The following is a 24,935-nucleotide window of genomic DNA, read 5'->3' as shown; positions in this document are numbered from 1 at the left end:
AAAATCTTTATCAGACTTAAAATTAATTGAATAGTTAGACTCATGAAGATGTATAATGTCGAACAATGGGAATAAGTATGAAACTGCTAAAAATAGATTGCTATTGATAAGAAGCACATAAAAGGAAACTTGAAAATATGAAATTAGGATATCTCATTAATAAGTATGTTAGACTACTAACTCTACATTTTGAGTAGAAAGTTTATGAAGATGTGGAATTTTGAAGGATAAAAGCAAATGTAATATTAAAGTAAATAAAACTAATGTAACTGGTAGTAGACTTCCAGTATCAGACACTATTTTCAATATGACACTGGATAGGGGGATTTGAGGACAAAGAAATCATGAGAGGGATGAATTTATTACAAAATAGTTGTGCTCAATAACTTTCATAAATGTTTAAAATAGAGTGACAAAGTTGATAGGGATAAGTGGACTTGTTTTTTTTTTTTTTTAGCATCAACAAAATGTTTGTTGTTCTCTCAAAAATTATAAACTTAATTGTTTTGAGTATGAATAGACCTAGAAGACTGTAACTGGATCTTTAAGTCAAACTGTAATATTAAGGAAATGTTTTGAATTGTATATAGGAAAATATATTGGATGATATAAAATTGTTTCTATATGTAATGGCATTGAGGAGCTATATAAGCATATATACATTTTATATTTTATGGTTCAAGGGAACACTTTGCACTAGAGAAGTCCTTGTTGTCCCTTTCTCTGTGTGGTAGCATTGTATAGTAGAAAGAACATTGGATATCACATGAAAGGATCTCGATTCTGATCTCAGCTCTGCCATTTACTACCTTTGTGATCTTGAACCAGTCATTTCATCCCTTTGGGCCTTCATTATGTCATCTGTAAAAAACAGGAAATTGGGGCAGCTAGGTGGCATAGTGGTTAGAGCACCAGCCTTGAAATCAGGAGGACCTGAATTCAAGTCAGGTCTCAGGCACTTAACACTTCCTAGGTGTGACCCTGGGCAAGTCACTTAACTCCAATTGCCTCAGCCAAAAAAAAAAAAAAAAAAAAAAAGGAGAAGGAAATTGGAGCAGCTGACCTGAGTTCCCTATTAACTCTAAATCTTTGACCCTTTATTGAAATTTCATTCATATTTGTTATTAAAAGTAAAGATGATAAAGACAAATCCTCAGATTTTAAGAGATGAAATAATAAGTAGCTTGGGACTCATGAAAAAGTTCCTTTTGTTGAGTAGATACTCAATATTTGTTGAAAGAATGAATAAGTTAAAACTAAAGAATTTATTAGGTATTTTCTATTCTAGATAATAGGGATATTAGAAAAAATGAAAATTTGAAACTAGTTTCTGCTGTAATGAAGTCTGTGATTCATTAGACATTTAGCAATGAATGATTCTGTCCTTATTTTGTGGCCAAAATAATCTTCCTTCCCATAAATTTGGTCATGTAATTCTTTTGATCAAAAATCTTCAGTGAGTCTTTAATACTTTTCAAAAACAATTCAGACTTCTCTATTTCCTATTTATTCAAGACCTACTTTTTAGCATTACCCTATCTCTCCAACCATATGTTCTTCCCAGAATTTCCTTTGCATTCTAGTCAAACTGCTTAGCTTCCTGAAAATACAGCTATCTCATTCACCCATGTCTTTTCTCAGGTTGTTGACAATTCCTGGAATGCCATCCCTGTTTATTGTTTTCTATCGAACACTATTACTTTCTTGTCTACATCAGTTTTTACAGATCTCCTCTTATTCCCTAATATTTGGTCTTCTTATTACATACTAGACTGTAAACTTCTTGAGAGCTTGGACTGTATATATTATTTAAACTTTGCTTTTCTCCAGAAATCTAGGGCATTGCTTTGCACATTGAAGGTACTGAATACATAGCTATTTATTATAATTAATTAATGAATTTCCTATGAGGCGAATAACAAGCTAATACTATGTCTTGCAAAGTACCTATGAAGAGGTATAGGATGAAACCTAGATTTTCATGTCTTTAAAACCATTTATATTTGAGTGGGGAGAACTTTTAATGTATTTGGTACTTCAGATATTCTAGTTATCAGGCTATTATTCTCTTTATATTCTTTATTAATATTTATTAAATGAAGAAATACATATACTTTTGTGCTAAAATTGGTGTGAGGTGAAACAGATATGGAGCCTAGCAGAACAGGAGATCATAAAGTACTAGAAATAGGCCTGGGTAGAAAAGAAGAAAGAGTGCATTTAATTTGTAAATTCCAGAGGGCCTGAGGACCAGAGGCTAGATATTTAATTAGATTGGAGTATGAAGAGACTACATCTAAGGTACTATTTCTCTTAAACTGTGAAATTGAATGAGAGAGTAGGTAGTAGAACTATAGAATCAGAACCCTAAGGGAGTCAGGTTCTTGTTACTGTTATTGAGTCATTTCACTACTGTCTTTCTCTTTGTGACCTTAGTTGAAGTTTTCCTGACAAAGATACTGGGGTAGTTGCCATACCCTTCTGCAGTTTATTTTAGAAATGAGGAAACTGAGGCAAACAGGGTTAAATGAGTTGTCTAGGTAGCATGTATATGAGGTCAAATGTGAACTCAAACACATGAGATTTCCTGACTCCAGGTCCAGCACTCTTATCTACTGTGTTTATGCATACTTGCCTTTGTAGTAAGATAGAAGAAGAAAAAGGAAAACGGCTTCTTTTTCAAAGAGATGGGCTCAAACTTTTGTAGAAGTGTAAAAATCAAAAGTTATTTATGATTTCTTTCCTAAGAGGGACAAAGCCAGAAAAGACAACAAGAATTTATTAAATACTCTGCTATAGGTGCTATGCTAATCTCTGGGGATATAAATAACAACTAAAACAAAATTCATGCTCTCAAGATTTTTGTCTTCCTTTGACAAAATATACTGAATGGAGCTGGAAAATGGTAGGGTAGGAAAGAGGGCAGTTATCCATATGGAATTGTCATTTTGCAGCTTAGAAAGTTAGAAGTAGAGCCAGGAGACTTTGTAAGCATTTTTCAGTTTGCTCTAAGAGACTTCATAATTTCTGCACAAAATTTGTATAAGTGTGTGGAAAGATGGCACTAGAAGTATATAGAGATGGTGGCTAAACTGTACATAATTTGAAAAGCTAAACTCATGAGTGATTACCCCTGAATTCTTCTTGAATTTGAATAGTGTAATTTGAAGCTGTGATTTTGTATATTAAATAAATGTTATTTGGAATAGATAGTCCTCAAATGTTATTGTTGAGTTGTTTTTCAGTCATGTCTGGCTCTGCAAATGTACTATCTTTAAATACCAAATTTTTGTTAATTCTCTGAAAATGATAATAATAACAACAAATTTTGTCTTTTTAACAGGTTTTGTCATCAGTGGGTGTACCTAGAAATCTAAAGTTTGGTACACTAAGTTCAAGTTCTGTGATACAGCGACATTGCTGTCATTGGGAACACTCAATCTGTCAGATAGATGGGGATGCCAAGGAAGTTTTCAAATTACTACAGTTTTAGCCATTGCATTAACTCTTTTGCTCTCAAATAGATATATGTTTAAATTAAATTTTAAAAAACACAGATAACTAATTTTGTAATTGGAAGATAATTATCTTAGAGCAATTTATGTTACACTACTGAGGGAATCAATGGCTTATCACGCCAACAAGCCATTTTATGTCAGTATCTGAATTATTCCTCAAAATTGTTTCTGGGGAGAAGATGAAGGACCTGTACCTTTTGCAGGATTTTGCTTCTGTATTTTTTATGGGAGCATTTTGATCCTTGGAGAAAAGAGAGCCCTTTTTTCAGGTATACAGAAATCAAATGGATAAAGTCAAGTACATAAAACTGAAGTCAGATTTACCCTCAAATTAGGAACTATTTAGTGAAATTTAGTTACTGCAGAGTACTTTTAAATTATTTCTTATGTTAAGGAAATAATGAACTCATTTTTAAGACTCAATTAAGATATAAAAAAATCTTACTTAAGCCTAATCAATTTAATTGAATTCCACAAACTTTGGTGGACCTACTGTGTACAGAAAAGGATCCTAGATTTTGGAGGATATACAGAATTTAATAAAGCAAATGACTTATAACCTAGTAGGATAATATAACATACACAAATAATTAGGATACAAAATAATTCATAATAACCATATGAAAATACTATGTGAGGCTATCAATTTTTAAAAAAATGAATAGCTAGATTTATTTATATTTAAGAAGTAAAGTTTAAAGCTGGGTATTTTTTCATATAGTTCTTCTCATTGCTGAGAAAATCTTTCTTCCTAAGAAAAAACTTATAGAGGCATTCTGCATAGGTTCTGGGCATTCACATAGAAGAAAGCAAAATTGTCACTACTCTCAAGGAGTTTGTATTTCAATAGAAGATATTGCCTTAAGTCAACCATAATTTAATTAATCAAAAATTTTATGCACTGATAGTGTAGGAGGGGAGCAAATGATAAGAAGCCTTAGGAAGTTTCCAACACCTATGATTTCAGTGGTCTGCTGGTGAATCTTCAGTTAACCAGGAGATCTAGTTCACCAACATTCTAATCACAATTTAATTTTTAAATCAAGTAAGAATTCAGTGGTTGAATTGACATTTGTTTTTTTCTTTAACCAACCAGCCTTTCATTTTGTGGAGATATGTATGCATACAAAAGAAGGAAACAAAAACCAGAAATTTTGTACTCCCCAAAGAACCTAATTTTTAAATTTTATTTTAATTCCTAATTTAAGCACCCCAAAAGAAATGTTTACACACACACACACACACACACACACACACACACACACACACACACCCCTCAGAGCACAAAAAGAAATTGCTGTATGAAACTGTAAATATTTATACACACATATCTATTAATCTCCACTTCAAAATGCTTTTTCTTTTAAAAATAAAATGAACATTACCCATAACTACTAAAAATTCCCTGCCAATCTGTGCTTCCTTCTGAACATCTTTCTGATCGCCTCTGTAAAATTTAAAAAATATTAAATTACCCTCTATCTTTTGGCTTCATAGTTGCAACTCTTCCCATTCCCACCTCAAAACTTCTTGAAAGAAGAGGAGGGAAATTATGACAAATAATAATAGCTATTAAGAGCTAACACTTATGTAATAGTTATTATGTATCAGTCACTGTGCTAGTAAGCATTTTACATTTATCATTTTATTTTATTCCCAGAAATCATGGGAGGTTAAGTGCTAGGACTATCCCCATTTTTATAGATGAGGATTCTGAGGTAGGTTCACACAACTAATGTCTGAAGGCTGGATTTGAACTCTGGTGTGGTGTGGCTGGCATTCTATTTACTATTCTACTAAATGAGAACAGTTAAGAAAAATGAATCAATTCAGTGTCCATAGACAAAAATAGATATCTCTTTACTTTGTGTCCATTGTTTCTGTCAGTAACATGCTTCATCATGGGTCCTCTGAAGACATAATTGTTCATTGTATTGACCAGAGTTCTTAAATCTTTCAAAGCTGTTTTTCTTTAAAAAGTTTTTTTTAATCTTATTACAAACCATTTTCCTCATTCTGTTAATTTTTCTGCCTCAATTTATACCATCCAGGATTTTTTTAAAACCTCTCTCATAATTTCTTATGGTACAAAAATATTCATGTATCATTCATTGTTCATCCACTTACCAATTGTTTAAGAGACAATCTAAGGCATTCCTTTAGATTCTAATTCTATTCTTCTACCTTTTCTCCTTTTTAGAAATTTGGAAGTTTGTTTTGCTCATTTCCTCCCAGCTGTTGCCTTTTTAATCCCCCCCCCAAAACCTGGTTTGTTTGACAACTGAGTTTGATGTATTATTAATAATCAGTCAATAAACACTTATTAAGCACCTACTATTTGTCTGGTGCCATGCTAAATTTTTTTGCAACAAACTGTATTGTGCATTTTGTCAGCTTCAGATAAGAAGGTTCACTGACAGTCACTCCATTTCTTCTTATATGTTTATGTATTTTTCTCATGTACTCCAGTGATGAGAAATCTCAAGTTCCACCTCTTTCTTCCTCCTTTCTACATTAGAGTAGTCCTCCTTTTACCCTCCCTTCTCTTTCAGACTCATAAAATTTAATTCATATGTGTGTGTTTGTGTGTATACATACATATATATGTAGATATGTGTGTATGTTTAGGGCCTCTTGATTGCATTTCTCACAAAATATTTTAAAGCAATTGTTTTGTATGTCTTTGTAGGAAGCACATATTTCAGACTTTAAAATTTTGAAATTTTAGTTGAAAAAGACTGAGTAAATAATTCAAGAATGCATTTTATTTACATTTTAATAATTAAGCAGGTCAGACTGTACTTTTATAGTCATTGAATTTTAATTTATTTATTTGTTGGTTTGTACTGATTTTTAAGATTTTAGTTAAGGTGGATTAAGGTGGACTATTGGAAAACTGAAGATGAACAGAATTCAAGAGCATATAAATGAAATAAATGACATGGGGATACTTAAAAGAATTTGATTCAGCAGCTCTAAGATTTTGTTGTTGCAGATTCTCCTGGCAATTATGGATTGCTTAGAATTTCATAAATTAGACGATAACTTTTGAAAGTGGCCAGAAAATTTGTCATCCTAAAGCCAGTCTAGTGAAGAGCTTCCCAAACTTAACTAGGATGATCCTAGGATAATAAACATATACTCTACAAAAGGCTTATGGCTCTCCCACTTTGTTTGGACCTGCTAGATATCTGCTTGCTTGGCAGAATCTTTGATAAGCCAGGGTGACCGTCATGCTTGTGATGCTACTATGTCAGAGGAGGAATTTAAAGGAGAACTTAAAAGTACATGAGAACAAAATTAGAAAATTCGAACAATTTAGATAAAATTAAAAAGAAACTAAAGAAGCAAGTTTCCTATATTCATAGATGACATGCATTTAGAAAGTGCTCTCTATATATAATTATAATTGGTTCTCACAACAACTTCCTGAGGTCACTGTGCTTGAGAGACATCCTAAAACTCTGTAGCTGAGGCATCATTCAAATTCGTGTCATCCTGACTTCCAAGACCAGCCTGTATTTATTCTGCCTAGGGAACTTCTTCCTGTATTGAGAGAGAAAGGAGAAATTTAAACAGCAAATATGTCTATTATAAAACTTTTGAGAATTTGATTTGACTCAGGTTTGCTCTGCTGTGGGTCCTAAGTTCTCATTATGTTTAGGACTTTTTTAGAGTAGTCCTGTATATAAACTAGAGTCTATTCTAAAACCTGCCCAGTTTCCTGGCTAAATGATTTATTTGGAACCTTGAGCTTGTAGCCCTGAGATTGAATGAGAACCAATCTAGTTTTATGGATAGGGGTTGGAATATATTTTGTTTACTTTTTTGTTTCAAAATAACATTATTTTTAAATATTTAATTTGTGTTTCCACTCTTGAATTTGAATTTTGAAAAAACTCAATCTTTTAAATTGTATCTAGTTAAATAAATATTGTGTATTTCACACTTGATAGTGAATTACTGGTTTTTAGAAGTCTCTTATCTTGCTTCAGTTTGAGGGAAAGTCCCTAGATTTTTATATTAATAGGTGACAGCATTGGAATTATAGTTAGGAGTCACCATCTAGAAAAGCAACTGTAGTGTGGTGTTCTAGAAGGACAATCTCTGAGTCAGGAAGACCTGGTTTTATGCCATGAGTACTAGCTGTATAATTCAGGGCATTTATCAGTTTGTTGTCTTTCCACTGTTCTCCCTCCCTACTCCCAGTTCCCCATATTGATGAAATTACCTCTCTCCCGTCCAAACACCAAAAAGTTTTGGTTTGTTATTGTAATTATAGTAATGTGAAGTTAACCTCTGAACTGCATGTTAAGTACCAGTGATTAAGACACATTTGTTTATGCAAGAATGAACAGCATGGTCTTGTTGATGATTGAAATCTTCATCTGTTCATATGGCATGTTTTGTCTCTCTGTAATGTTATTCTCATTTAAATTGATATGTTGTAACTAATGTCTGTTTTAAGGGCATGCTTCCTATCATACAAATATAACCCAAGCACCTAAAGTTTTCAATATTTCAGGTTATGCTTTTTATTTTAAATTTTAATTATTTTTGGAATTAAAATCTATGGAGTATCTGTACGATATATTGCAAGTATTATCTGTTTCTTTTTCACGAGACCTATTGATTACTGTAGTTTGTTCTGGTGTAGCATTTAATTTTTTTTCTTTTTTTTTTTTTTTCCTGGACAACAATTGGCTGAAGGTTTTGACCAAAAATAGGGATAGATGGTTACTTTTAAATGAATTTCTGAGTTCAGGGAACCTAAAATTGTGTTCTAAAGGAATTTTTACATTTAGAAAGCAGGCTCCTAATATTTAATATTATCCCTTTTAATTGTATTTCATGTATTCACCAAAGTTCTATTTTTTTTTAACTAAAACCAATCTTACAGCATCAAAACTGTTAAAAGTAATTATATTTCTATTTGAGTTTTTCTTAACATGTCATGTTTGTGATCTAATTTTGGCAGCTTCTTTTTGCATATATTTTTTTCTTTTTCATCTTTCATATTCTTCCATTGGGTATATTAGTACTAACCATTTAGTGCTTTATTTTTTCTGTTCTTTTTCTGTTCATAGAATTCAATTTCAATACAAGTTAGTTTGCAATATATGTATACCCAATGATTTTTTAAAAATCACATAATCTAAAGTCATTTATCCTTTCTAATATTGACCTGGGAATTATAGCTATACAATTTGATATATTCAGTTTTCCTGAGTAATATATGTATTTGTTAGGGGAAGTATTCTAATTTCATCATAAAAACGAGGGAGTGCCACTGTCCTTTTATGTCCCTTACTTTGAAATGAAAGAAGCATTTCCTCTATGTTGTTTTCAGCCAGGTAAAATCTTCTTTTTAATGTACTTTTCCAGTTTACATCAAAATCTCTGTAGAATCGAAGACAAGTTACAGTTTTCCCTGAACAAAGTAAAAACAAAATAATCTGTTAGTTCAGGAGGATCAATCTTAGCTCCTTTGATCAGATCAAAGTTCATCACATAAACTCTGTGTCACTTACTATTAGTATTATAAATTAAGGTCACAGAAGGCATCATCAACTAAGGCAGAGAATCACTTTACATGTCCAGAAGACTTAGCCATGCTCTTTCCCTGAATCATACAACATTGCTGGATTATTTTTTCAGAAATGGAAAGTGATACTGAAAAAAATTTCAGATTTTCACGTCAATGCTGTTGCTTTACTGGTAGATTGGGGAGATGAGGGGAGGGTTAGGGAAGAGCAAAAGAGAAATTGTATTGAATGTTGTAGAAGTATGCTCTCTGTAATATGGAAGGAAGGACTGAAATTTGGAGTGGTGTTGGAAAATGTGGGATAAAAAGAAGGAACGGAGGTGAAAAAAATCATAAAACTGAAATTACTGCTTTCATAAATAAAAGTTGGACACATATTTGACACTTATTCCTTCTCTCCCTCCTCTCCCCCTCTCGTATTTCCAAGTCATGGAGGGCTCATTTCTAGTTACTCTCAAGGATACAAACATTGTTTGCTCTAGCTTTCTCTACACATTCCATCTCCTGATTCTGGTCATGTTTATTGGCTCTCCCTCATGCCTAGAATTCTCTTTTTCTTCATCTCTGCCTCTTTGCTTCCTTCATGTCACAGCTAAAATCTACCTTTTAGAAAGTCTTTACCAGTTCCCATTAATGCAATTGAACTCCCTAATCTATCTTTAATTTGTCTCTAATCTGTCCTTTATGTATCTTGTTTTGTATACAGTTTTTTTTGTATGTTGTTTGTTGTATGTATTAATTTGTATGCCAACAAGTTAGGGACTTTTTCCTTTTTTGTATCCCTGCCTGCTATACACTTGAAACTTAATAAAAGCTTCTTAACTGATTGATTATATGTGTGTGTGTATACATAAATATATAATTATATATGGATATCTATCGATATTTTCTTTGTAATAATAATGACAAAAATTCATTAAACTCCTCTGTAAAGAACTGTTAGTGTCAGTGGTGTTATCAACGCATCTTGTAATCTTATATTAGGGCTATGCATACTCAAGAAAAGGGTATAAAATGATTTACATTGAAGTAAAACAGAGTGGTTCTAGCAACAGACTCTCTGGATTCTGAGTAGGTCAAGTTCTTAGTAAAAGGGTGAAGGCTTCTTGAAAGAATTGCCATTTGAGTTGTGCTTTAAAAGATGAATAGAAATCCAGCAGTATAAATGATATGGGGAGGACATTCTAGGTATAGATCCAGAGGTACATTGTAGGGTAGGCACAAAGAATGGTGAAAAGACTACTTTGACAGAAACATGGATGATGTGGAGAAGAGTAGCATAAGATCATGTTAGGAAGTTGAGGGTCAAACCAGAAAAAGCTTGAACTTGTTAGGCAAAATGGATATGGAGCACTTGAAGGGTTGTGAGCAGAGGTGGCCATATCTATCTACAAATCATCAAACATTCAATCATCAAACATTTATTAAGCTCTTGGCAATAGTATGAAGTACAATTTAGGGGAGAGAGTGAATATAGATCATAGATCTGTTCAGAGCATATTACTATAGTTCAGGCAGGGAAAAAAATCCAATATGGAATTAAAATCAAAAGGACTTTGTGACTCATTGGATTTGAGAGATGAAAGAAAAGGAAGAGTTAAAAATAACACAGAAATTTCAAATGTGGAAGGTACTGTATCTGGGAAGATAGAAATAATGAAATCAGAAGAAGGAGCACATTTTTGATGAAATACAATAAATGTGATTTTATATGGACAACATTTAAACAACCGTAGGCATATGAGAATATGTAGAAGGTTATCTTGAAGGAAGGCTCTAGTGGAAGGTGGACTACCAAAGGTCTTTTCCAGAAGTTGATATTTGAACTCCATCATTAATTAATACAACAGTGCTAAGAGGCAGAAATGAGGAAGCAAAGAAGACACTCAAGTTTGGTCATTGAGAAGATAGAGAACATGAATGTAGAAGAATCAACAAAGATAGTTGGTTTGTGGACTTCAGAGTTACATAGCTAATGAGCATCTGAGAGTTCTTCTGAGTACTTTATTATGCTACCTAACTGCTTCTGAAATAAATGCTTCAAGTATCATAATTTGAAGAAAAGTCCTCTGATTCAGTTCCTCTGATTTGGTAATAGAAAAGAGTCAAAGGCTTGATATGCTACAGTCAGAAATTATCTGAATAGGGTGATAGTTAAATTTTTGAAGGTGAATATGTTTAGCAAGGGAAAGATAATATTGAGATGAGAAGAGGAACAAGGGAGGGGGGGAACCCTGAATGACTTCAAAATTTTGGGAAGATAAAATCCAAGAAAAGAGGCTGTTGGAAGGGTAAGGGTGTCAAGAGAAATAATTGAAAAGATTATTTCAGAAATTAAGGGAGAAGAAAGTGGGATTGCTGATCAGTAGGTGTCAAAGGCTTTAGAGGACAAAGAGAATGAGAACAGAAGGAAAGCCCTGGGATTTGCTAATTATTTGGTCACTGGTGACTTTAGAGAAAACAGTTACAGAAGACTGGTGGGGACAGAACCAGATTGCAAGAGGTTGAGAAGAGAGTGGGTGATGAGCAAAAACAGTGAGATCTCAAGATTTTAATTGTGTGGATTATGTAGAAGCATGTAATTTTCCTTGATTAATTTTAGTGTAGCATATTTTAAAACACTGTTATGGTAGGTTTATAAGTTTTTAACCAGCTTGTGTTTATATATATTTTTTTCTATTAGTAGAACTGAATTTTGAGAGTTCAGATTGCTTATTCTCTGTGGAGATTATTAGTACACATGATATCAAGGTCATCACTGAAATTTCATAGCAAATTTAGAGATATCCCTTTCTAAGACTATATACAGTTTGCCAACTTTAATTTTTAAGCTGAAAGCATTTTCTGGTTAATTCTTCTTAAACTCAAATTCTTTGAAATGTGTCTAAAAGCTGTTTATCAATAGTAAAAGCTCACTGATTCATAATAATTAGAACAAAAACTGTTCTCATTTACATACTTTAAAAAAATAAATGGTCTTTATTATTTTCAAGTACATAAAATAACATGAACAAGCCTAATAGAGTGTTGCCAATTAAAACTCCTGATGGACAAGCTTTAAAAAATAGAGATGGAAATTCTTCCAGGCTAAGCTCTGAGAATAGGGCAGGAATTTTGTTATACTCATTTTTTAAAAATATCCCTCTCAATGGCTATTATAGTTCCTTGTACTACTATACCAAGGGCATGAGATAGTTATTTTTATTTATGTAAAACTTGATGCTACTAAAATAATTTTCTGAAGGTTACTAAAATTTATTTGTTTTGCTGTAGGATAATAGTTCTTTCTTAAAATACTGTTTATACCATTAATCTGTTAAAGGAATCCTTTATTTAAGAGAAATCTAGAAAGCTATGCTTTAGGTCAATTCAAATCTGAATTATAATGGATTCCAAATTAGTAAAATCCAAATTAATGATGTTTTCCTGTAATGGTATTTTTTTTTCTTTTTTCTTTTTTTTTTCTCCCTACATAAAATGCAGATACTGTGTTCTGGATTCTAATCCTTTGTCTTATATTTTGATGCACATTTGTTCTTTACTTAGATACTTAAATATATAGAACAGTGTCATTTTCTAAGTGATGAATATGCATTTATCTGTCCATAAATGGTCACTCTCTTCTCTCTCCTAGTTATCAAATTGTTATGAAAATGAAAGGTGTGTTTTAGTATATGGCTGAATTTAAGTCTTTTTGTTTTGTTTTGTTTTTCTTTTCACAGTTTCACAGAAAAAAAGTGTTAAGAATTGTTCTTAATCACTTCAGACTCAGGAGAGTGAAGGTAATGTTCATGGAATATTTTTTAGCATATATGAACTTCTTGAAATGTTATATGTTTTTTGGGGTCTTTCATTCATTGTTTCATGCTGAACAAACCTTTAGCAAGTTACCCTCATTGACTATGTCTACTAGTCAGAATAATTATAGTATTTATTATAAAGTTTTTTAAAGTTTGCAAAGCATTTACCATATATTATTTAATTTGAGTACATATAATCCCCAAAGGAAGACATTTTTCAACTTCTTAGTTCATTATCATGTATTTCCTTACTCCTCTTCATCCATTGAAATAACTGTCTTTTTATATTCATTAATTTAGGACTCTTTTATATTTATACATTTTTTCTTTTCATTTAAATAGAAATTTAGCATGGAGCCAGTGCTATGCTGGAGCCAGCTCTAACAGGCTTACGAGAGGTAATTGTTAAATTTAGAGAGGTATGTTTACCTCTCTAAAATTAATAATCACTACAAATCAAAGCTAATTTTTGTTATTGTTAATTGTCTAGACTTAAGAAAGTGTTAACTAACAGTTATCAGCTTCCTCCTTTACTGCTCTATAAATATTGCTTGAATTCAGTATGAGTACCATATAAGGCTCAGAGAATGAAGTCATCACCCTAGTGGAGGTCTGGTTACTATAAGCCAGTCATAACATTATTAGATGGTATTTATGTAGCACTTTAAGCTTTGCAAAGTGCTTTTACATCATTATCTTATTTGAGCCTCTTTACACCCCTGGTATCCAATCTTTATCAAGTAAGAAAGGGAGAGAATTAAAATAAAGAGAGCATAGAAGTATTTAGAAAGCAACAAAATTCCCAATTATATCAGTTTAGAGCAACTTGAATGACTATCAGTGTAGTAGGCCAGAATTTTAGTTAGTCGCCGTAAAGGTTATAGTAGATTTGTGTGTCTGAATCGTATAGAGAGCTCACCAGAATTGAGGAAGGATCTGTAGTCAATAGGAGGATGTAGTTATTTTGCTTCTTATATTCAGACTTAGACTTTCCAGTAGAATAGTATGGAAGGGTAATTTATAAGAGAGGAATAAATCACAGATTACATTGGAAGGGAGTGGAGAGATTCAACCATCCCGTTTGTGAATATATACACATAAGCATGTATAAAAACTTATTTTTAATTTCTTTATACCAGTGCACACCTCCAATATTCAGTTTAGCAAGAAAATGCAAATTGTTCCAAATGAAACAGCAGCAGCAGCCCTTTTACCTGAATGTCAAAACTGTCAGGGAGATTTAAATCAAATCCCTGGAACAGTTTTTCAAACCAGTCAGCCCAAAGATTGAGGTACCACACCACAGCAAAATTTTCTTGCCCCCCACTTCAAAAAGGCTCCTATATATCAACAGAGTAATGTCAGAGTCCTAATTCATCTGCTTTCTAATTTTAACCTTTTAAGGGTTTTATTTTATTTGACTTAATTATGGTATTTTCTACAAATTAATGATAAATGCCTTGATTAATAAAACCAAATGTCAGAGAAAATGACAATTTGATGATCAGTATTTTAAGGTACAGAAGTACTGAGAATATACACTTCAAACCTTATCTATATACTGATCACTTCTGTATGTAGTCAAGGAAAAATAGCCTCATTTTTCCCCATTTACTTCCCCTATCCCCCAATCTATATATGTAGAATCTATTTTCTCTTCCCTTGCCATCTATGGCAGCAATAGGACTTGCATTGAGATAATTCTTTTGGATAACTATGTAGCATAAAGAATACCTTTTATTTTTTTATCTTGAAATTCAAGATAATGTATCTTTGGCATTTGTTTTTAAATGAGGCTATCAGTCTAAGAACCATATCAACCAGGTTTTAAAGAAAGAATCCATGATATAAAGTGTAATAATTACTGATGAAATCTCTGATTTGTGGATTTTTCATAATCTATTTAATTGTGCCTATTTCAATTCTTGCATTTTAAAATAACTTAGTAAAATAATAAACCCACATGAAGAGCATAGCCTTTTACAGAAAAAAAAGAGTTTATTGAAATGAAAAATTTGCTATTTTTGTAAATAGTTTTCTCCCAGGGTCTTATTAAACAATCTAAAATTTGAATGGAATATAAATATAAAGCTGTAACTTATAGATTTTCTTGAATAATGTTTGGTAGTCAGACATTAATATAAACTACCAATGAAATATGTTTAATTTTTAAATGGTATGGGGAAAGAAAGAAAAAAATACCTTATCTTAAGCACTTACTCCATCTTTACTATTAAATATAAGGATGACTTTAGAATGTGTATGTATTAAAATGTGAAGACTGCAATTTCTAAAAGGTGCAGTTAAGATCTGATAAATGTCCTGTTGACCTTGTTGGTTTATACTGCTTTTTGGGGAATGGAGATATATTTTCTACAATATTCCATGTAAGCCTTATAGTACAATGAGATATCATGATAGGCTCTTTTTTTGTTTTTGTTTATTATTTAGTTGATCAGGGATAAAAAGCTTATAGAATATACCATCAGTTAAATGGACTCACTTAGATCATCTGTTCAGAAGTGACACAATGGCTATACCTAACTACCTACTTATCTATCAGAATCAGTGTTAAAATTTCTACCTGTTAAAATTTGCACAGTAATCCTAGAAAGAGAATGTTAGGATATTTGCAATGTATAGTAAGATAAATAGTAATAAGGATTCTTCAACATCCTGTAAACACAGTATATGCCATTCCCAAGGGAAATTTTCGTTTATGTAGATTTAGTTCTTAGATTTAAAATTGTAGATGGATTAGGCAGAGCACTTCTTTGGCTGGCTCAAAATTTTACTCTTTTTCTACTTTGTTTTGTGTCCAAGCATTCAGTCTGTACTGGCATTGCTTCTTTATGGGAAGAGGGCCACCCTTATTGCTGCCATGACTGCTTACATACCTGCCATGAATAATAGCACAAGGCACTAGTTAATCATTACATTGTAACTTTGTCTTTTCCTTTACAGCTGATCACTGCCCAGAGTTTGTGGGTAATTGGACTTAGGCTCCTAACACAAAGTTAGTCTTTAATGTCCATAATTGGGTTTATGGGTGTGCATATGCACATCATTCCTACTTTTAAATTTTTTTCTTTTAAATACATTAGATGCATTTTTTTCTTCACATATTTTGTTTATATAATCTCTCCCCTCATTATATTACACTTCTACAAGTAAATCAATTCTGTAGATTATGCATAAAAAAAGGAGAAAATATTGTGTAGCTTGGCTAGGCTAGTCATAATCTACTCAGTACTATTGATTTTTTTAAGGTTTTTATTGGGGTTTGGATCATTTTGGTTGAGTGTTCCAAGAGAATCTTATCTATTTGCCAAAGGCCTATGATTCTATGCAGAAAAGAAAGAAAAATTAAATTTAAGTTCTTCTCTAAGAGAATTTTGTTTGGCAATAAATTTATTGATTTCAGAAAGGAGAAACGCATCAGGTTTGCACAGCTTGAACCTTTTATTCCAAAGAGTTGAATTATGGTATTTCAAACCTGATGCTTGTTCTGCTAACAGACAGCAATCAGCTGGCGTTCTTTGGAGAATCTGAGTCTTTTTGGGAATTCAACTGTGAACCCTCACATTTGAAAAGAAGATCTCCACTTCGATCCTGTACAAATACTTCCTTACAGCTTCAGAAATTTACTAGAAATGTTCTATTACTCATGGGAAATATCTAACACCCTACATATATTTTAGGCATGTATATATAGTCATTTAAAAATATTATATCCAGAAGGCTGACTTTTCTCTTTCCCAATTTTTCCAACACTGCCTAGATGTTCAGTAAATATTTGTTGGTTTGAATTGATTATATGAGTCATCTAAAATAATCTTGGCTGTAGGGATCTTGAGAAAGAGTTTTGGCTACTTAAAAAGGCCCTAAGTGAATTAGTGTGTTTTTTTGTATGAATAAAATTTTGAAGGGTGACTAGAATAAAGTTCAAGACCAATTTTAACTCCTGCAAAGCTAATAATTTCATGTAGTTTTATTAAATGCCTCTCAAAATGTCTTTATTTTTCAGGAGATAAATGAGTTCAGCATTTCAACAACTAATAAATGAACCATATTCTCTCTGTATGTGGTTCCTGGCTTAATGTCAGGCACTTTCAGAAATTGTATTAACCCTTCATATCCTGTAGTACTACTATTCTACAAGCTATTCACTGGAATTAAATGGCCACTTATTGAAGGATTTGATTGAAATTTCAAACACCAATAGAAATGTGACCCATTATGTAGTAATGTTAATTTTCCTAAAATGATAGGGTTTGGTTTTGGTTGGTTGGTTGGTTTTTTAATCCTGACTTGTTATTACTTTGGTATAGGAAACAGCTGGTACACATCTGCAATTCTTATATAACTTAGAATCCTAGAGACTTTTCTGAGGTCCCAAGAGAATTGAATAATGTTCATACAGCTAATATTTGTCAGAAACAGTACTTTAACCCATGTCTTTCAGGTTCCCAAAACACATCATGGGTCTACTACTCCACTATCTTCAGCTGCCTCTCAGGTTTGCTTGCTGTAATACTATAATAGGCAGCTTTAGATTAGTAGTTGGATAACTTGTGCTACTAAAAAGAAGGCAAAAACACGTATAAGCAATGCAGAATTTTTGTATTACTTTCCTATATGTTGTTTTTCTTCCCAAATAAGTGGTTCAAGCAGTGCATGATTTAGTGAATGCATCAGTGTTTCCATTACTTTTATTCACTTTTGAGGCAGATCAAATTCCATTTTCCTTTGCAAATAATATTATTTTAGTGTTGCTCAGCATACCTTAATACTGCCCATTTAATTTGAGAATCTTAGAATTAAAGAGAAGCTGAATTGTATGGAAACAATATTTTTTTTTAAGGATCAAGACAGTGTTATTAATACCTTTGTCACATTAAACAAGAGTCAAGCACATAAAAGAGCAGATGGGAGAACTAGAGACATATCAAAAAATGTGTGGGCTGGCCTACTGGAATGATGGCAACACATTACAGGGCTAAAGGAAAAACATTAGAGTCAGATTTAGACTATTTTATCCAGAAGGGTTGTGTGTGTGTGTGTGTGTATGTGTGTGTGTGTGTGTGTGTGTGTGTGTGTGTTTTGTAAGTTTTCTTGTTATTTATTGTTTTGCATAGTTAGATTTCTTGCAACCTATATCATTTGAGAATATAAAAGAATATCTTTGTGTTTCAAGAAAATCTGACTTTCCCAGAGAAATCTCTTAGAGGAATTAGGTAATGGGACATGGATTATTTACTACTAGATAGAAGTAAAATTTCTGCAAAGTCAGGACAATAGAAATCTTGTGTTTCTTCTATACTCTATTTCACTTTCCTTATATTGATGTACAGATTTGCATATATTATCAATTACACTTTGAGACGTGTCTGAGGTCTTTAGTTTGCTTTGCCTTTACTTTCAGAGTTTACCTTTTAGCATGGGTAAGAGTAATTGTCAGAACTGTTGTGATCCGAGTTTAATTCATGACTAAAACATACTCTGCGACCTTAAGCTAGTCACTTATCTTTTCTGTCTCAGTCTTTTTTTTTCATAAAATAGGAATAATGATGCTCTTTCTCCCTCTCCCTCTCCCTCTCCCTCTCCCTCTTCCTCTCTGTCCTCTGTCCTCTGTCTCTCCTTCCCCTCCTTCTCTCTCTCTCTCTCTCTCTCTGTGTCCCTCTTTTAATAAAAGTGTTTTGTAAATCTTTAAAAAAATTTGGGGGGTAAATTTTAAACAGTATATAAATGGGAATTATGATTACTTCTTTATATGTTTATTTAGTATATCCTTAGTAACTAATGATTGCCAAGCTAAATAATTTTATAGTGATATAAATAAATAAATATATATATATATATATAAATAAAAATAAAAATAATAATGATTATTAAAGGCATAAAGAGTTAGAATAAAGGTTATCCTTTAAGTAAACAGAAGAGTTATCTCTATAGTAATAGAGAATTCATGATCTTCCTTAGTAAGTATTTTCAAATTTTAATTGACCTAATCATCAAAACATTTTTCTAAGTATTTGAAATAAGCCTTCTTAGCTGCATTTTGAATCCTTTACTCCTTTCTTTCTCCTCATGTTTTATGCATTTGCATACTTCAACATTTAAAAAGATGTGTTCTCAGGGGTATTTTTACTCCTTCCATTAATTCTGATTGTCCCCTTGTTAAGGACCTCATGAATGGGCTTTCTAAATTTTTATGACCAGAAAAAATTTAAAAAACAAAAACAAAGCCCCAAACTCAGCATTACCTGGTGCCCAATCCATAATCCTGGAGAGCTGTTATTCCACATTTAGATAGACCCATCCTTAGACATGGTCTGTCCATCACTGGTCTGTTGTATAGCTTTTGTTGTTGTTCAGTCATGGATGACTCTTCATGACCCTATTTAGGGTTTTCCTGGTAAAGATACTGGAGTAGTTTGCCGTTTCCTTCTCCAGTTCATTTTCCAAATGAGGAAACTCAGGTTGAACAGGGTTAAGTGATTTGCCCAGGTTCACATAGCTAGTAAATATCTGAGGCCAGATTGGAATTCAAGGCTTCCTGACTCCAGGCTCTGTGCTCTATCCACTGTGCCCTCCGTTCTTATAGAGCTAAAAGGCTGCTGACCATTAGAGATTGACAATATGTGACTAAACTTGTGTTCCATTGCCATAAGATTTTGAAAATCCAGGTTAGCTTTTCTAATATTCTGAGGTAGCTGCAGGTACAGTTACCTATCTATTTTTAATCCTTGTCCTACTGTTTATTCCTTGTGTAACCTTGTATAGGTCACGCTGTCCCTGTGGACTTCACTGTCCATTCTTACAAAGAAAAGGGTGTGGGAAGGGAATTGGACCACCTGACTTCAAAAGTCTTTCCAGCTGTAACCTCATGGTCTTAGGATCCTGTAATTATTCCCTTCTAGTTTTCATTGATTAATTAGGTTGGATCTTTGGGAAACAATCAACAGTTTAACTTTCAGTAACTGAAAAGCTCCATCTTTGATGTTATCACCTTTTTGTTTGCTTTTTGGCAATCAAACACCCAAAATTTGTGAGGTAACCTTCAAAAGCCTAGAAACAGAAGATGCCTGAAGTAATGTTTGAGAACTATCTTTAGACTTTCAGGAGGATCAAATATTACTTCATAGAAATAATATTGAAAATTTTGTTGATTTTTTTTTTTAAAGTCCCATATCCTTTTTCATATCATCTGAATGTATGTTTCTCAAATTTTTCTCTCTGTAACCTGGAGTTAAATTCATGGTAATAAATGGCAGATCTTGCTAAGCTTTATCCTCTTTTTTTCCTTCGGAAGTCTTTGAAGTTATAGCCCAGCTTTAGGAATCCTGGGCCCACTTTGTTAGGTCTGTTGTATAAGTTGTATAAGTATGCTACCCTGAAAAGTTAAGTTTTATCCCAAGATACCTTCAGTTCAAAAGATTCTGAGGCATTCAGGTGAGTACAGGGGTCATCTTAAAATTGAGGTAACTCAGTGGCGGTTGAGGAATGGCCTAATGTTTGAATGAGCAAATTGAACATGAGATAGATTAAAAAAGTAGTATCTGATGATTTTTGAGTGTATGCTACAGAAAAACAATAAGTATGTCATTACATTTAGTAGTAGGAACTAAATTTCAAAATCATGGATACTCCTAAACTTTTAGAGTTATTACTAAAAGTAAACATTTTATAAGATTAGTTTTTACCAATCATGGGTTCAGCATGGATTGAGGTTACAGAAACAGAAAGGCAGCAGCAGGTGAAGGAAATTTGCATTTTCCCTTCTTGACATTGAACATGTGTTTGGAATATTTTCATCCTCTGATCAGATAGTTCATTATGTTCTTTTTTTTTGGATTTGTGTTTTTTTGGCCTTCCAGCCTTGCATGCTCTCTCTGTGGCCTTCCAAGTCATTATGCTGGACTTCAGCCTTAGCCAGTAAAATGGCCATTCCCCACATCAGCTGTCCACTTGGACACACATCCCTTTCACTATTCAAATAATTTGTATTCATACAATGTATAATAGATGGATTTGTCACTTGCTCAGAGATAATCAGTTTTTAAAAGTTACAATTTAAGTTCTGCCCTCTCAAACTGCAGATTACAAGGTTTGGCCTAGAAGGTTCATGGTATGGCACAAGTCATTAATTACAGTTTTTAAGGGACATTTCATCAGTGATAAGATTTAGGTTGTTATAAAAACAATTTTAATCTTTTTTTCCTTTAACTTTCAGGAAAGAATCCTAGATGTATGTGTACACACACATGCTCACACACACACGAGTATCTCTTTGTGTTTATTTTTTCAAAAGCACATATTAAATATATATGTGTAGGTAGGTTGTAGAGTGGGAAAAATACTCATCTGGGAGCCAGGAGACAAATGTTAAGGCTCTAGGTTTTGCTGTGTTTAACAACTCAGTAAGTGATCTTGGACCAGTCACTCCAGTCTCTCAGTGTTTAAAGGAGTGCATTGGTCTAGATGATCTCTAAGATGTCTTGTAGGAGTAAGTCTATAATTCTACTATTTTTATATTTTTACATGTATTTACACAACACATGTATGTAAAATTAATAATTATATACACATAAATATTTAAATTAAGTGGTCATTTTATTGGCTGATAAGGTAACCTGAAAATTAAAATTATGCTAAACCCCATTTGTTTTATTTACTCTTTTACTATTTTTATTTAAATGTTCCTTTTTTTTTCTGTTGTCTTATGATGCATAGGTGTGCCCATATTTGCATACCTTGGAACATGCTCATGCATGCAAACACACACACACATACACACACACACACACACATCCCTTTGAATTATAAAGGATCCCAAAATTATCAGCACTGATTTGGGAAAATATACTCTTTAGCAAATGATCTTCCTGTGTATGTTCTCTCAGATATATAGAATAGTAAAATTCATAGAAAAAAAAGCTAAAGTCATAGGAAAAAAACACTGCCAGATCTGTGGGTCCTTTGCTGGTTTTATCAGAAATTCACATGGAGGAACTCATTGAGTTTTTCATTATAGAGAAGAATGAGAGTAGCATGAAACTTGTAGATAAATGACTGCATATATCTAAAAATAGCTCAGAGTACATAGAAAGTAATCTGTTGACACTGAATAAATGACTCATAATTTTTTGATGATTTCTTAATTTATGAAGCAATTTTTCTCATTTTTCAATAAATTTCATTTCGCTTTTAGAGCTCTATGATTGCTAAATTCACAAGATTAAATTTAAAGCATTAAGGAGAGCCCCGCATCAGAAAAGCATCTGAATAATTCTCTTCAAAAATCTATAACCACCATTTTGTGTTACATGCTTTGAATATTTTAGAAATGGTTGAATGGGTTTTCTCCAAACTTTCCAAATCCTCAGCAGACCAAAAGTATCATAACACATTTTCATTCAAAAAAATTAAGTGAGGAGAAAGTTATTGAGCATGTTGGCCATAGAACGAGAGTAATTTTTCCACTACTCTTAGATGTATAATTTCATAGGAGATTTCTGAAGATGACATAGAAGAAAGAATTTCCTTCCATTATTTGTAAAAGTTAGAGACTTTCATGGAGTGGACCTTTTTGATATTGTTTTGTTCTGCCAAACTGGTGTTTTTTTCCCCCCTTTTAAAAAATTTTTGTTTTAAAACATGAGGATTGAGATAGAAACATATATTGGGAAATACAAATAATGTAAAAATAAAATATGTAAATAAAATTATTTTAAAAAAGATCTTATCCTTTTAAGTTGCATTTTAAAGTTTATCGTGATAATTTTGCTGCATAGAAACTTCTTTGTTTTAACTTCAGGGTTAGATAAAGTAGTATAGCTAATGTTAGTGCTCTATCATGGTGGCTTTTCACCAAAAGTTAATTTTTCTAAAATTAATTTTTTTCTATGGTCCTTCATATCTGTATTTTAATGACTTTCATGTCTCTCACATTTAATTTTCTTCATCTTGTATATATTAATGAGGTTTTCCTGTTTTCCTCTCAATGATTTAGATTTGTGATTTCATCAGCATTGGCAGCAATGTGGCATAGTGGAGGATTCAATGCCTGGAATCAGGAAAACTCATTTTCCTGAGTTTGAATCTGACCTCAAATACTGTTAACTGTGTGATCTTGGGCAGGTCATTTAACCCTGTTTACCTCAGTTTTTGCATCCTTAAAATGAGCTGGAGAAGGAAATGGCAAACTACTCTTGAATCTTTGCCAAGAAATCCCCATAATTTGGAGTCATAAAGAGTTAGATGTGACTGAAACAACTGAGTAACAATAACAACAATATAGGGAACTCCTTAGTTGTAATTCACCAACTCATATGTAATTTATAATCTTAGGGAATTACTCAGGTCATTGAAAAATTAAGTATGACTTACAGATAGTGTGGCTATACCTGCCTATTGAAGGGACTTAAACCCATATTTTCCAGATTTCAATGTTGCTTCTCCATATTTTTGCTACTCTCTTTCTCAATTTCTTTATAGTTTTATTAAAGTAGAATAACACATGACATTCTAGTCAAAAATTTGAAATACACACTAAATATAATCAATTCTCTATATATTTTGGAAATGAGGCCTTTATCAAAACCTTTGAATATAAAAATGTTTTCCCAGTTTTTTGCTTTCCTTCTAAACTTGTCTGCATTAGTTTTGTTTGTACAAAAACATTTTAACTTAATATAATCAAAATGATTTATTGTGTAATCAATAATGATCTCTAGTTCTTCTTTGGTCACAAATTCCTTCCTCTTCCACACGTCTGATTGGTAAACTAGACTATGTTCTTCTAATTTATTTATAATATCATTCTTTATGCCTAGATCATGAACCCATTTTGACCTTATCTTGGTATATTGTGTTAAGTGTGGGTCATTGCCTAGTATCTGCCATACTAGATTCCAATTTTCCTAGCAATTTTTGTCAAATATGAATTCTTATCCCAAAAGCTGGGGTCTTTGAGTTTGTCAAACACTAGATTGCTATAGTTATTGAATGTTTTGTCCCGTGAACCTAACCTATTCCACTGATCAACTAGTCTATTTCTTAGCCAATACCAAATTGTTTTGATGACTGTAGCTTTATAAAATAATTTTAGATCTGGTACAGCTAGGCCACCTTCATTTGATTTTTTTTTTCATTAGTTCCCTTGAAATTCTTGACCTTTTGGGGCACGTAGGTGGTGCAGTAGATAGAGCACCAGCCCTGAATTCAGGAGGACCTGAGTTCAAATCTGGTCTCAGACACTTAACACTTCCTAGCTATGTGACCTTGGGCAAGTCATTTAACCCCAGCCTCAGGGGAAAAAAAAATAAATAAGAAAGAAAATTGAGAAATTCTTGACTTTTGTTCTTCCAGATGAATTTTGTTGTTATTTTTTCTAGGTGAGTAAAATAGTTTCTTGGGAGTTTGATTGTTATAGCACTAAATAAATAGATTAGTTTAAGGAGTATTTTCATCTTTATTATATTCACTCAACCTATCCAAAAGCATTTGATCTTTTTCCAGTTGTTTAGATCTAACTTTATTTGTGTGGAAAGTATTTTGTAGTTTTGATCATATTATTTCCTGACTTCCCCTTGGCTGATAGATTCCAAATATTTTTTTACTATTGACAGTTATTTTAAGTGGAATTTCTCTTTGTATCTCTTGCACTTGTATTTTGTTGGTGACATATAAAAATGGTGAGGATTTATGTGGATTTATTTTGTATCCTGCAACTTTGCTAAAGTTGTAGATTATTTCTAATAGCTTTTTAGTAGAATCTCTCGGGTTCTCTAAGTATACCATCATATCATCTGGAAAGAGTGATAATTTGGTTTCCTCATTACCAATTCTAATTCCTTTAATCTCTTTTTTCATCTCTTAATGCCAAAGCTAACATTTCTAATACAATATTGAATAGTAATGGTCATAAGGGGCAAGCTTTATTAACCCCTAATCTTGTTGGGAATGGTTCCGGTTTATCACCATTATATAAAATGTTTACTGGTGGTTTTAAATAGATGCTATGGACTATTTTAAGGAAAAATCCATTTATTCCTATGTTCTTTAGTG

The 24,935-nt window shown here is 32.5% G+C and overlaps 1 protein-coding gene across 41 annotated transcripts in view; it reads left to right on the top strand.

The window, feature by feature from the left end:
- The window catches only part of ZBTB20 (zinc finger and BTB domain containing 20), a 1,031,727-nt gene that overhangs the window by 182,149 nt on the left and 824,643 nt on the right, over nt 1-24,935 (top strand). For 38 of the 41 annotated variants that reach the window (XR_012488076.1, XM_074301247.1, XM_074301259.1 and 35 more), the window contains one exon: nt 12,786-12,845. The exons of the other annotated variants lie outside the window; for them this stretch is intronic. The gene's annotated coding sequence lies outside the window, so the exon portion shown is untranslated. The remainder of the gene's footprint in view (nt 1-12,785; nt 12,846-24,935) is intronic. 41 annotated transcript variants of the gene reach the window in all.

Source organism: Sminthopsis crassicaudata, chromosome 3 (assembly GCF_048593235.1).
Source record: "Sminthopsis crassicaudata isolate SCR6 chromosome 3, ASM4859323v1, whole genome shotgun sequence".
In the NCBI taxonomy this organism is placed as follows: domain Eukaryota; kingdom Metazoa; phylum Chordata; class Mammalia; order Dasyuromorphia; family Dasyuridae; genus Sminthopsis; species Sminthopsis crassicaudata.
This window is presented reverse-complemented; position numbering and strand designations above follow the sequence as displayed.